At 36.3% G+C, this 14,548-nt stretch overlaps 1 non-coding gene across 1 annotated transcript; it reads right to left on the bottom strand.

Moving 5' to 3' along the window:
* Nucleotides 1-3,140: 3,140 nt before the first annotated feature.
* On the bottom strand, nucleotides 3,141-3,247 carry LOC141705371 (small nucleolar RNA R71). Its single transcript, XR_012568309.1, has one exon. It is a non-coding gene; the product is annotated as a small nucleolar RNA R71 (small nucleolar RNA).
* Between the last annotated feature and the right edge of the window lie 11,301 nt (nucleotides 3,248-14,548).

Here is a 14,548-nt window from a genome sequence, read left to right as displayed (position 1 = left end):
AAAGAAACCCGAACAAGTTGTCTGTTGTACTAAGACATTTAAGGAAGAAATATTTATAGAGACACATAACATACAACATTTAGGGGAAATATGTTCTACACAAAGGCATGCAAACAAACAAAATTTGATTCTCACTTAATCACGGGAATAAGAATCTTATTAATTTGGACAAATGAAGAAGATTTTTTACCACTGGATGGAAAACCCGAAGTCTAGGGAAATTGGGTGATGAAATACTGGTAAACAATTGTGCTCGGACATCCATACATCAGCATTTTATTTGCAAGTGCCCTCAGGGTTGTGCAGCGTTACTATCCCTGGCATCTTGCCATGGTTATCTTTTCTTATCGTCCTCCCTCTCTTATCTTATTATCAACAAACCATGTAATTAGATCAATAACACAATTACTTACATTCAATACAACTTCTTTAAAATTAAACAAACCTTGAGAAACTTAGGTCAGTTTCACAAGCTGAAACATCTGTTGTTGATTCACCAAACACCTTGCTTCCTTCTTGGCATCTGTCAGACAAGCCAGATTTAGATAAACCCTTGTTGTTCGAGTTCGACATCAGGAATCTGTTTTCATGAAGTATATTCTCGGGCAACGATCTGTGGATGAATGACCTAATATGCAGAACACGGGTAATTATAGCAACGCAATATACATCTACAAGTAGTTAGAAAAAAGACAAAATGCATCCGCAAGAGATTAGAGAAGGGCAAATACATCAGCTTTATAAGACAAGTACACAATTTCCATGAGTTCTGCATATTGCAGGTTACTAGTAAACTAAAAACAACATCCATCAGCTTCATGGTTACTTCAGCTAGTCCATACCTTGCATTCTCATCAGCGTATTGTTGACCATAGCGATATGCACTATAACGATGGGCGGTATCCAACTCCCAGACTTCAGGTTTTCCATCCAGTGGCTTAAAATGCCCCAAGAACCTACCATCCCGAGTAAATTGAGATGCTTCTATAGTGTCTGCTCGTTGGAGCAATATCCCCTCAAGCATTTATTTTGATCTCTTCCCTTTTTTCAGCAGATGATGAGATTCCAGGTCTTTGCATACTGTTACCACTTTCATTTACACTGCTTGTAGCTTCATTTTCACTGTTATTGTCATTTATCTTGGTACCACTTACTGTACTGTGTCTATATCTGATAAGTGGATTTTATATCTACCTGAAACGCTTCATTATAAGCTTAATTTGGTGTTTTGGACTCAAGTTGGTATTTTTGATGTGTTTTTGTGTTATTGCATTTCATGTATCAGTTAAAAGAAGAAAGAAGCTTTTCAAAGAATTATGCTGAAAAAAGATCAGAATTAGAAGCCTAGGCCATTCTCAAGTTGTAGAGAATCTCATTAGCTTCGCGTGGGTAGTTGAATCGCCTAATTCTGACGAGCAGAACTCAAGATACGGCCAAAAGAAGAAATGTCAGAATTTTTCCAGAAGGTAGGCGCGGCCGCGCCAGAACCAGCGCGCCCGCACCACTGAAAACAAAATTCCAGCGCGGCCGCGCCCGCACCCGATTTCTGCCCCAGAATCCTGATTTTAGTCGAAATTGAATATTTGAGAGTCCTGATCATCCTGGAGCCTATATACCAATAAAAAGATGTTTTTAACAGCAAGGAGGTCTGGGAGAGCAATAAGGAGACCTGGGAGAGCAATAAGAAGACCTAAAGAGCACGAGAAGGCTACGGAGAAGAAGACTTTTGTTTTCTTTAATATAGTTGATACTTGGATGCTCATTTTCGATTTGTTCTTCAACCCTAGTACTCTTATATTATTTATTATCATGCTTTCATTGGAACCCATGGTGATGATGAGTTCGATTATGAACTAATCTTTATCGTGGGGTTCTAACGGATTTAATTATGGATTTCTTTAGTTAATTTATTTTGATATCTTGGTGTGTGGTGATTGATTGATAACCTAGTATTAGTTGTGCTTATTCATCTTATGTGCGTAGCTAACATATAAGATAGCGTGTTAATCTTTATTGAAGCGACAGTGAATATAGAGGTTTAGAACTTACCATGCTAGCATAGGTTTATGTATTGTTATGCATGATTCATAGGTAATTTTAACCATCTTACTTTCCCTATGTAATCACGATAGATAACTTGCGCATTAAACCTTTATGTTTTCAATTCTTATAGACATATAAGGACTAAGCATAATTGGTGTATATTCAACTTCTATCTCTTTTGTGGATGCTTGGTAGTAGGGTATTCGTACAATGAAAGTTGGCGTTTACTAGTTTCATGTTATCTGATTAGTGTCGTCACCATCACATGCTAAGGTTAAGAATGAAAAAGCTATTGAATGAAGTATTTAATAAAGTTAGAATCCCATGTTTTTTATATATTAATTCAACCATTCTTGTTCTCTTAGTTATAATTGTTAGTTTAATTCTTAGTTATAAATAATCCCAATTTGTTATTTGTCTTAGCATTGAGCGATAACCATACATTGTTGCATAGGTGCATAAATTGAACTTAACCTAAACCAGTCTCTGTGGGAACAAATCTGATTTATATCTTATACTACTTATGAACGCGTATATTTACGTGAATATTAGCGCGTGTTTAGCGACTAACAAGTTTTTGGCGCCTCTGATGGGGACTCGGTGTTAATTTTTAGTTTATGTGCTTGTCATCAGTGGTCGTTAAAGTTCACTGACTCGGACTGTTTTACTTTCTCGGTTTACTTGTTATGTTTCAGGTACTCATTACAATGGGAGATCCAATAGTACAAAAGAAAGCATTGATGAATTTTTCCCTACCCAAGATCAATGACATTCAATCTAGCATTGTCAGGCCAGCGATCATAGCTAATACCTTTGAGATCAAGCCTGGCATAATTCAGATGATACAGAATTCAGTCCAGTTTGGGGGTTCTCCAACGGAAGATTCCAATACACAAAATAGGGATTTCATAGAGATATGCGACACCTTCAGGTTCAATGGTATGTCTGAGGATGCGGTGAAACTGAGACTGTTCCCATTCTCTCTGAGGGAGAAAGCTAAGAGCTGGTTACACTCTCTACCAGCTGGTTCGATTACTACTTGGGAGGATCTTACTCAGAAGTTTCTTACTAAATTATTCCCTATGGCGAAGACAGCTGCACTCAGGAATGCTCTCACTCAATTTGCGCAGCAAGTGGGAGAATCTTTATGTGAAGCTTGGGAGCGCTACAAGGAGATGCTTAGGAAGTGTCCTCATCATGGCATGCCTGATTGGATGATCATCAATTTTTTTACAATGGTTTGGGAGCAAAATCTAGACCCATGCTTGATGCAGCATCAGGTGGAGCATTATGGGCAAAGAGTTATGAGGAAGCTTATGAGCTAATTGAACTGATGGCTGCTAATGAATATCAGTATCCAAACCAGAGATTGCCACAGGGCAAGGTAGCAGGAGTTCTTGAAGTGGATACTTCTACAGCTATCCACTGCTCAACTAAAGGCGTTGTCTATGAAGATCGATTCTCTGGCTAACTACGGTGTTAAGCAGATAACCAGTGTTTGTGAGTTGTGTGCAGGTCCGCATGCGACGGAGCAGTACGCTATATCTAGTGACTCAGCTCAGTTTGTGAGCAATTTTCAGAGATCGCAACAGCCAGTTCCTGCCACTTACCATCCTGACAACTGGAATCATCTTAATGTCAGTTGGATCAACAATCAGAATGCGATGCAACAGCCATTGCAGCAGTTTGGAAACAAGTAATTTAATTCTCCTGGTTTTCAGCAACAATTTGTACCAAGACAACAACTCCAACTTCAACAATAAACTCATGGAGGTGCAGGTCTATCTTCGAATGAAAAATCTGAATTGGAGGAGTTGAGGCTTATGTGCAAAAACCAGGCTCTTATATGCCAAAGCCAGGCTGTTTTTATCCAAAATTTGGAGAACCAAATAGGGCAAATTGTTAACGCCTTATTGAATCGACCACCAGGAATGTTTTCTAGTGATGCAGAAGTTCCAGGCAAGAGGGAAGCAGAAGAGCAGGTTAAGGCAATTACATTGAGTTCTGGGAAGGTTGCAAGCCCTGAAAAATCTCAAGTTCCGGAATTTGAAGTTTTGGCTGAAGAAGAAGTGCAGAAGGAAGCAGAAGTGAAAGCAAGGAAGAAAACTGTGGAACACACTCCTCCTGAGGATAATACAGGGGAAAAACAGTTCTATCCTCCACCTCCTTTTCCTAAAAGGTTGCAAAAGCAGAAGTTGGATAAATAATTTGCTAAGTTTTTGGAAGTTTTCAAGAAACTTCACATCAACATACATTTCGCTGAAGCACTTGAACAGATGCCTAGATATGCGAGGTTTATGAAAGGTATTCTCTCTCGAAAAGTGAAGCTCGATGACTTAGAGACCGTTGCTCTTATGGAGGAATGCAGTATTGTGCTGCAACAGAAGTTGCCTCCGAAGATTAAAGATCCTGGAAGCTTCACTATTCCTTGCACCATCGGAAACTTGTCGTTCGACAAGTATTTATGTGACTTGGGAGCTAGCATCAATCTGATGCCCTTGTCTATCTTCAAGAAGCTTGTTCTGCCTGATCCGAAACCGACATACATGTCATTGCAACTAGCTGATCGTTTCATCGCTTATTCACGAGGTATAGTGGAGGATATCTTGGTTAAGGTGGATAAGCTCATTTTCCCTGCTGATTTTGTCATTCTGGATTTCGAGGAAGATAAGAAGATTCCCATCATCTTGGGAAGATCATTCTTGGCTACAGGCAGAACTATGATCGATGTGCAAAACGAGAGCTTACGATGAAGGTCTCATGATCCAGAAGGGTGCACTTTTAAATGTGTTGCAAGGCAATAAAGTTAACCACGGCTAAAGACTGAGTCTGCTTTAGAGTAGAGTGGGTCGACTCTGTAGTACAATTGTCAACGTGAGCAATTGGCCAAAGGTCCAGATACTTCGAGAGATCCTCTAATGAGGAAATCAGTTATTGATGACTAAAGAGGAGCAGAGCAACTGCAGCGTTTGGGAATGCACCTTCGTGGAAGAGGAAGGAAATTGGATATACCATTGTCCATTCTATTCCCATTGGGTAAGCAGAGCTGAAAATTTCTCAGATGCGTCTCGAGTCATCTATTGAAGAAGCTCCCACACTTGAGCTCAACCCACTGCCAGATCACTTGAGTTATGCATTCTTAGGTGGCCACCCCCTGACAAGGGGTTGGAATTATATCTATGAAAATCTCAAGGGTGACCAGCCGGTCCCTCCCCTGCTTGCAGATGGTCCCTCTCGGCACCACAGACAGTTGATAGGTTTGGTCTTGGTGATGCACAGTATAGAAGGTTGATTCAGTGTATTGAGGCCATGCATGACATTCACCGATGTTTTGCTGAAGATTTGACACACACTCTCGGTATTGTTTCCCGAGACACTGGTGTCGAGGTTGATTGGCCACCTGATCCTCCACTCGAGAAGGGTGATCTTCCTAACAACTAGGTATGCCTGAATTCCTTATTATTACCTTCAATGAGGACATTAAAAATTTTAAGTTTGGGGGTGATAATGTAAGGTTTAGTTTGTGTGTGTCCATATAGATTCATATAGATACATATTGCATGTAGTTCATTCATATTTTTGCATGATTATTCATTTAGGACATATTTGTTTGTATTTTTATTTGTGTTATTATGTGAGTCTATGTAGTTGCATGTGCATGCATATAACATGATCCCTTAGGTTGAGCTATTTCTATCTGATTAGTTGATGTGATTTGAGTGTAGTGATGACGAATAGAGGGATGTTTAAGTCCTAATGAATTAATTTGCATGCCAGAAAAAAATTCAAAAGTCTTATAGGATTGTTTTTATCTAGATTATGATTATATTTGTTTAGTTGTTGAGATTTAATCACTTGTTTATATCTAGAATTTTTGGTATTCTCTAATGGCAAAAGAACGCGGATTTTTTTAAACTGGAGAAAAGCTTGGATTTCTTTGCTAGTTGTGGCTAGGCGTCAAATGGCTAGTAGCGGTCGGCTCATATTTTTATGAGTAGTCTAGCGTGGAATGAGATGAGCGAAATGTTACTCATTCAGAAACTGAAAAAAAAGAAAAAAAAAGGAAAAAAGAAAAGAAAAAAAATATGTGTTATGCATAATTGATCAAGAGTGAGCTCTTTAATACTCGAGTTATTAAGTTCTAGGGGGACTTTGTGCCTAGTAACCTAAGGCTTTTTAGTTTGGGATCCGCCAAACCTACCGGCTCGCGACATGGGTATATTGTATAAGTCTTTTGGGACCTCATCATTGCACGGTCAAATAAGCATCTTTGTTATGTGTTCAATAATAGCATGAATCCTTGTATAACTCTAGTAGAAAGGAGGTGTTGTGAGTCATTATGCGTTTAACGTCTATTATGTTTATAAACTTGTGATTGTTTTGATGATAAGATAAGTATGGTTGTTGATCTAGTATCAAGAGTATATCTGTTAAGCGATGCACACACGCACGTTTCTGGTTTATGAGTTGGTTTGTGGGGTTTATTCGAACTCTGTTAAAAGTCATTGCACTCTTAGAGGCATTCGCTTGTTGGTTGGTTATGGTTATTCTGAGGGGATCGATTGCATTATCATTTAGTTACATTCACGTAGTTGCATTCATGCATTAGGTTTGTTTTATAGATTTGAGTCTGTTTATGCTTGAGGACAAGCATCGATTCAAGTTTGGGGGTGTGATAAGTGGATTTTATATCTACTTGGAATGCTTTATTATAAACTTAAGTTGGTGTTTTGGACTCAAGTTATTGGTATTTTTGATGTATTTTTGTGTTACTTACATTTCAAGCATCAGTTAAAAGGAAGAAAAGAAGTTTTTCAAAGAATTATTCTGAAAAAAGATCAGAATTGGAAGCCTAGGGCCATTCCTCAAGTTGTAGAGAATCTCGTTAGCTTTCGCGTGGGTAGTTGAATCGCCTAATTCTGACAAGCAGAACTCAAGATAAGACCAAAAGAAGAAATGTCAGAATTTTTCCAGAAGGTAGGCGCGGGCCGCGCCAGAACCAGCGCGCCCGCACCGCTGAAAACACTATTCCAGCGCGCGGGCCGGCGCCCGAAAACAGCGCGCCCCGCGCCGGTTTCTGCCCTAGAATCACGGATTTTAGTCGAAATTGAGATTTTAAGAGTCTTGGTCATCTTGGAGCCTATATATACCAATAAAAATATGTTTTTAACAGCAAGGAGGCCTGGGGAGAGCAAGAAGGAGACCTGGGAAAACAATAAGAAGATCTAGAGAGCACTGCGAAGGCTACGGAGAAGAAGATTTTTGCTTTCTTTAATATATTTAATACTTGGATGCTCATTTTTGATTTATTCTTGAACCCTAGTACTCTTATATTATTTATTATCATGCTTTCATTGGAACCCATGGTGATGATGAGTTCGATTATGAACTAATCGTTATCGTGGGGTTCTAACGGATTTAATTATGGATTTCTTTAGTTAATTTATTTCGATATCTTGGTGTGTGGTGATTGATTGATAACCTAGTATTGGTTGTGCTTATTCATCTTATGTGCGTAGCTAACATATAAGGTAGCGTGTTAATCTCTATTGAAGCGATAGTGAATATAGAGGTTTAGAACTTGTCATGCTAGCATAGGTTCATGTATTGTTATGCATGATTCATAGGTAATTTTAACCATCTTACTTGCCATATGTAATCACGATAGATAACTTGCGCATTAAACCGTTATGTTTTCAATTCTTATAGAAATATAAGGACTAAGCATAATTGGTGTCTATTCAATTTCTATCTCTTTTGTGGATGCTTGGTAGTAGGGTATTCGTACAACGAAAGTTGGCGTTTACTAGTTTCGTGTTATCTGATTAGTGTCATCACCATCACATGCTAAGGTTAAGAACGGAAAGGCTATTGAATGAAGTAATTAATGAAGTTAGCATCCCATGTTTGTCATATATATTAATTCAACCATTCTTGTTCTCTTAGTTATAATTGTTAGTTAATTCTTAGTTATAAACAATCCCAATTGTTTATTTGTCTTAGAATTGAGCGATACCCATACATTGTTGCCGTAGGTGCATAAACTGAACTTAACATAAACCAGTCTCTGTGGGAACGAATCTGATTTATATCTTATACTACTTATGAACGCGTATACTTGCGTGAATATTAGCGCGTGTTTAGCGACTAGCAATATCCTCACGATTTTCTGTACCCTGCTTATCACCAGTTTCATAAGAGTTTAATACTTCAAGCTTATCCAAATTCATATACGCAGAAAACACTCATTAGGCGTGATCGGTCCAGAACATCTCAAATCAAGATTATGTAGAGTTGATATAGCCTCAGCTATCAAGTGTGTTGGAAATACAGTGTGTGCTTTCTGTTTATAAACAAGAAAAAGAATTAGTATCCAGTAACTGAAAATATGGTGACCGAACTTGCCTTCATAAACATACTGGTAGGTCTGCTCTGATTTGGCGATTTCGGAATAGAAGCTAACAATTTTTCTCCAAGTTCAGGTTCTATCACATTCTGAAAAAATAGTAAATAACTAAGGATTTTATATGCATCAAACAGTTTTACCTAGGATTCTTCATCCAGAATTAGCTCTTCTTCTGCACTTCTTCCCATAATTCTTTCACAAGAGAGATCTTCACAGAAACAATTACTCTACTATTCAGAGTAGAGGTAACGGACAAGGTCTTATACTCTTCTTCGTACACCCAAACCGGGTTCTACTTTACTATGTACACTCAAAACTAGTCTACCAAATGGAATATACAAAAATATGTACTAAACATAAAACCCCCCAAATAACATATGCCAAAAAATTCAAAAAACACGAAAACAAATAGTTTTCTAAAAGGGTATATGAATTTACTTTTTTGTAACTAGGAGGTGGCAAATCAGCAACACGAGTAGACCTCCGGATAGGCAATAGGTCAACAGCTTGGCGTGGATTCCGGGGCTTCTTCATCACCTATACCATCAACAACAAACAAAGTCATGTAAAATCATCAACACCCCTTTTTAAATATTACAAGAAATGAACAAAGAACCTCTTCATCACTGAAGAGACGGGTTTTAGAGCCTCAGTCAGCTTGTTGAGATTGAACTTCTGCATTCTTTTCTTGTTTTCTTCCACTCTCTTTTTCCGTAACTCCCAAATCTATTGGGAGAAAAAAGAAAATTTATACAAAATATAAAGAAATATTAGCCCAATCTTGATAATTAAAGATGGGTTCCACTGATTTAAGAAATTAAACTAAGAAATTGAAGATGTGTTGAACTAATTTTACTTCATTTGTACCTAATTGAAATTAGGGTTTACATATTCTTAAAACGGGGGTTGTGTTGTGAAATTAATGGTAAATTTAGGCTTTGAAGCTTCAACAGAGAGTGAGAGAAGATGAGAGAAGAGTAGAGGAGAGGAGAGTAGAGAGAGAAAGATAGGCGAAGTGAGGGGAGAAGAAAGGGGGAAAAGTGGAATAAATTTTGGGGTGGGGGGAAATTAGAATTTTAGTTAAGGGGGAACGTATATTGTACTATAGTCGTTCTTTTTATTTTTATTTTTAAATTGAGATTAGACAACAGTTATATTTTAAACCGATGTCTATAAACCCTTTAACATCGAATAAAAACTAAGCGATGTTAAAAAACTTGTTAACATCGGTGGCTTTTCGGACCGTTGTTAAAAGTGTGATATCTTTTGCACTGTTTCTTGTTGTGCAACCACGGCTGATAGACTCTTGAGTTATCCTTAAAAGAAAATTACGTACAAGATTTTTCAGCAACAAAAGGGATGGAAAGATAACAACATCGCTCATAACTATCCACCAACAAAGCACTGAGGCTCTACAAGCTTACCTAACTCGCTTCAGGGCTCATATCCCCGAGATAACAGACCTAGATGACCCCCTGACTATAAGTTATTTAATCACATAAATTGATAGATCTCATAGTCAACTGCTTGAAAAAAAATTCGAGAAAGAACTCAAAATATTGCAAGCATCCATCAAGATAATCGAGCATATGTTAACTATTCAAGAGGTAGTGGGAATTATAAAGCATTCTAGGTCTCCGAGAGCTAGCCAAAAAGGAGTCCTTGTCGGTTTGGAGATTATGAAATAAGGACTTATAAAATCCCTCAATCTAAAGAAGAACGACCGGACCCCTGAGGCCAACGACAATCTCAGTCCTCACCAAATCCTCGTGGCTTTAAAAAACCTCATTATCACCATAGTGGAACCTCGTATCCCAAAAAGGAAAGCATGTCATGGACTCCAGGGGTTCGAGAAGAACGAGAGCATATACAACTTAATATAAGACAAAACAATAATTTTAGCGGTGCTCAAATCAGATCCATCCTATAGGCTTCGTAGGCCCATAAATCTAGATAGGCCACCTAGTACCAAGTATTGCGAGTATCATCAAGACACGGGTCATGAGACAAAAAGATGCTTCAAATTAACAAGTTTAATTGAGGACAAGATTCGTGATGGTTTCTTGGCACACTACGTGGGTAACAATAATAGTCGCTGAGGCTCATCATGGAATTCTAATCGATTTATTGATGTTATCTCAAGGGGGTTTTCCGCTGGAGGAGCCTCGAACAACTCAAGGAAATTGTATGCTCGAGAAGTGTATAGGGTCGATGCTAAAAACCCATTATGCTGACGATATCATCGAAGGACACCAAGATGTCCTTGTCATCATCACTAAAGTGGGAACAAACTCCGAAAGAAAATTGTCATTAACAATGGAAGTTTAGTGGACATTTTCTACTACAGGGCCTATTCAAGAATGGAACTAGGAGACCGCGAGCTTGATAGTGCTAAGGGAACTCCCTTGTGTGGTTTCACAGGAAATGATGTCAAGCTGGTTGGAGTCCTCGAACTCCCTGTCCTCTTAGGATCCCCACCAAGCCAGTCTAGGCAGACGGTGAAACTTCATGTAGTTAACGCAATTTCGAGTTACAAAGCAATCATTGAAAAGACTACAATTGGCCTACTCAAAGAAATTACATCCATAACACATCTCAAAATGAATTTTTCCACAGAACTTGGGTTGGGCGAAGTGTGCGGAGACCAACGAGTTTCGAGGCAGTGCTATATTATGAATGCAATACCAAAGAAACACCCAACCCAGGACTCCAAGGTGAATCAGGTGGTCGAAGTGGATCCCGGAGAAGCCATTAGCAAACCATCAACAAGTAACCGTGAGCCCAACGAAACAACCAAAGAGGTGGAACTTTACGAAAATAAGAAAAAACGGTCAAAATCAGGGTAAATCTGGCTCCTACAGACATGCCGGGTCTCTCAGAAAGCGTAACCTGTATAGGCTTAACATCATACCTGGCTTACGGCCGGTCAAGCAAATCATGAGATTAGAGAGATATGAAGTATAAGTTTATCTAAGATATGTTCTTAGAAAGTGAGGAATTTTAGCAAGTAAATCTGTTGGAAAATTTAAATGAATATTATATTTAAAGGTTATCGAATGTAAGATATAAATGGTTTTTCGATACATCAAGATAAACGACCAAGAAATAGAGTAAGACAACAAGTCTGTCATGAGAAGGAAGGAATTCCCCATATGGCCAATGCAGTTTCTAATCAGGTGGTCGATCACTAAAATCTGAACAAGGCATCATTTGCAACGTGCTGTGAGAAGATGCCTGGAGGTTGTCAATTTGGTGTCAGAAAAGGGAACATACATGCTTAGACCTGTAGCATGAAAATATATTTGATGTGACAAAGATGTTTACTGTCAAATTATCTTTTGTAAATTAGGAACAATTACACATTTTAGAGTAGTCAAATTTTATCAGGATATCGTGGCCTCTTTATCAGTTATATTGAAATATGCTTTTTTTTAAATATTGTTTTAGTATAGCACTTAAGATATGTTAAATTCTTGTTGGTGGATAAAAGAACAGGTAAACTTGCAATAGTTTATCTTGTGGAAAGAATAATAAGTGAGTTTGCAATAAAAGAGATTTAGAATATTTTTCCGTATAGGTTGAATTTGTTTTGAAATTCTAAATCAAATCAGAAAATATAATAAAAACTTATCAATGTCAATATAACTTTAACAGATGCTGGAGTCTGAACATAAACAACATACCTCATCTTGACAAAATATTATGTGTTTAATATTAAAAAGTACAAAACTTATAGCTCGCACATGTTTGTAAATATTTAATATTATAGCCTTTTTCACAATTTTTCTTCAATAAGGTACAACATTATGGTTTCTAATTTATTAATAATTAAAATATTTATATTAACAAATTATATTTTTCAATTTCCCAATATTTAAGTTTAAATTGTGAGGTGTCGCTGTAAAGCGAAGTCGAGTAATATTAAATTAAATATATTTATATTAAAAATTTGAATACATTGGTGAGATTAGCGCCGTACTTAACAAAAATTAATTTAGAGTTCATATATTAATATATTCATAATATTTATAGACCGAAAATATGTTCAATTATGTTTATATCTCTTCTTTGTATATAAAATTAAGTCAAAATATTTTATATAAATACTATGATAATTGATTAAACTAGCAAACATTAAACTAAATTTTTATATATAAAATTTATATGCATTTATGAGATTAGACTAGCAAACAAAAATCATAAATATTATTAACAAATGTTTTAATTTCTCTCTTACTTTTGTGAAATTTGTGGAGTAGATTTTAAATTATAATTCTATTTTTTAAAAGATATGGTTTTCGATTTAACAATGTTTAAAATAATTTAAATTTTGTAGTTAAATATTTCAATTTTATAATTTTTAAACGGCGAGGCGTTGTCAAACGGCGAGGCGTTGTCAAACGGCGAGGCGTTGTCAAACGGCGATGAGACTAAATTTTATCTAAAAGTCTTATATGCATTTATGCGATTAGATTAACAAACAAAAATCATATATATTATTAACAAACTATTTGAAATCCTCGCTTACTTTTCTAAAATTTCTGGAGTAGATTTGAATTAAAATTTTAAAAAAATTTTGGAGATATGGTTTTCAGTTTAATAATATTTGAAATAACTTATATTTTGTAGTTACATTTTTCAATTTTATGATGTTTAAACTGCGAGGCGTTGTCTTTACGACAATGCCGAGTAATATTAAATCAAATTTTTATATAAAATTTTATATGCATTTATGTGATTAGATTAGTAAACAAAAATTATACTACATGTTATTAACATATGTTAACTCATATCTTAATTGAATACAAAATATAACATGGAATAAGGCGCATAAATTGCTCTTTTAATTAAATCAATTATACATATTATCAATAACATATTTAAGTAAAATTTCAAACTTACAAATATTTTTTAAAAAAATCAATTTTTTAGAGCGCGGGGTCAAAAATTACTAGTTAAACTAATTCCGTCAAAAATAAATAATACTCCCTTGTTCCATTTTGTGTAGGCTAATTTAACTAGTACGTTTTTTAAGAAATTAGTACATCTAGACCATAAAAATGAGTTATTGGATGAAAAAGTAAGTGTATAATATTCATTTGTGGTTAATGTGATTATGATAATCTTAAATGGGTACTATTAGAGCACATGCACCGGGGTGTAATAAAGTTGATCCATCAACTTTATTGATGGTGCTTTGAATAAAATGTATGCAGCAGTTCAAGTTTTACTCCATCAAATTTTGATGGCCCATCAGTTCATTAGGCTCGGCATTGATTTCTGATGGAGTAGACAATGGCCGTTAATTGCTGGAACCCACTGATTGTGAGATTTTTTAACTCCTGATCTGCTACTCTTGTTGCTAGTAACGGCTATTTAGCTTTTAACTGCTATAAATTATTTCAACGTTCATTTTTTTGCCTATAAATAGCTATCTTAAACATTCATTTGCAACATCAATATTTTTATCCTCGTATTTTCCTATAAATTTTATGATTTATTTATATTTATAATTAAGAAAATGGGTTCTAATTGGCTTCCCTCCGAATAACTGCAATTATGTGTTTCTTGGGTTCGACAATCTATCGATCCAATTATCGGAAGATATTCAAACAAGAATAAATTGTGGGGGCGAATTCATGAAGATTATGTACAAAATTGGTGTGGCACTCCCGATAATCCTCATGCTGAACCTCGTTCAAAAATTGCACTTGACTCGCATTGGGCACCATTGAAAAGATTGCTAAAAAAATGGCATTGTGCCAAGAATCAAGCTAGTAGATATAGTGCAAGCGGGACCAATTTGATAGATGAAGTAAATTTTTTTAGTATATTTTATTATTTTTTTTGTGTTAAATTAATATCCAAAAATTATTATATTTTTTCAGATAACTCAAGCTTAAGCACTATATTTCAAGGAAATGAATAAAACATTCGACAAATGGGATTGCTATGAAGCAGTTGCAGCACATACTCAATTTGTAGACATTCCCACTAGTTCTCCTCCGTTTCAACGAAACTTTCCAACACAAATGGAATCACCAATCAATCTGAATAGCGACGATTGCATTGATGAAGAAGGTTTCATTACTCCAGATT

This window comes from Apium graveolens, unplaced genomic scaffold (genome assembly GCF_009905375.1).
Source record: "Apium graveolens cultivar Ventura unplaced genomic scaffold, ASM990537v1 ctg8825, whole genome shotgun sequence".
Taxonomy (NCBI): domain Eukaryota; kingdom Viridiplantae; phylum Streptophyta; class Magnoliopsida; order Apiales; family Apiaceae; genus Apium; species Apium graveolens.
This window is presented reverse-complemented; position numbering and strand designations above follow the sequence as displayed.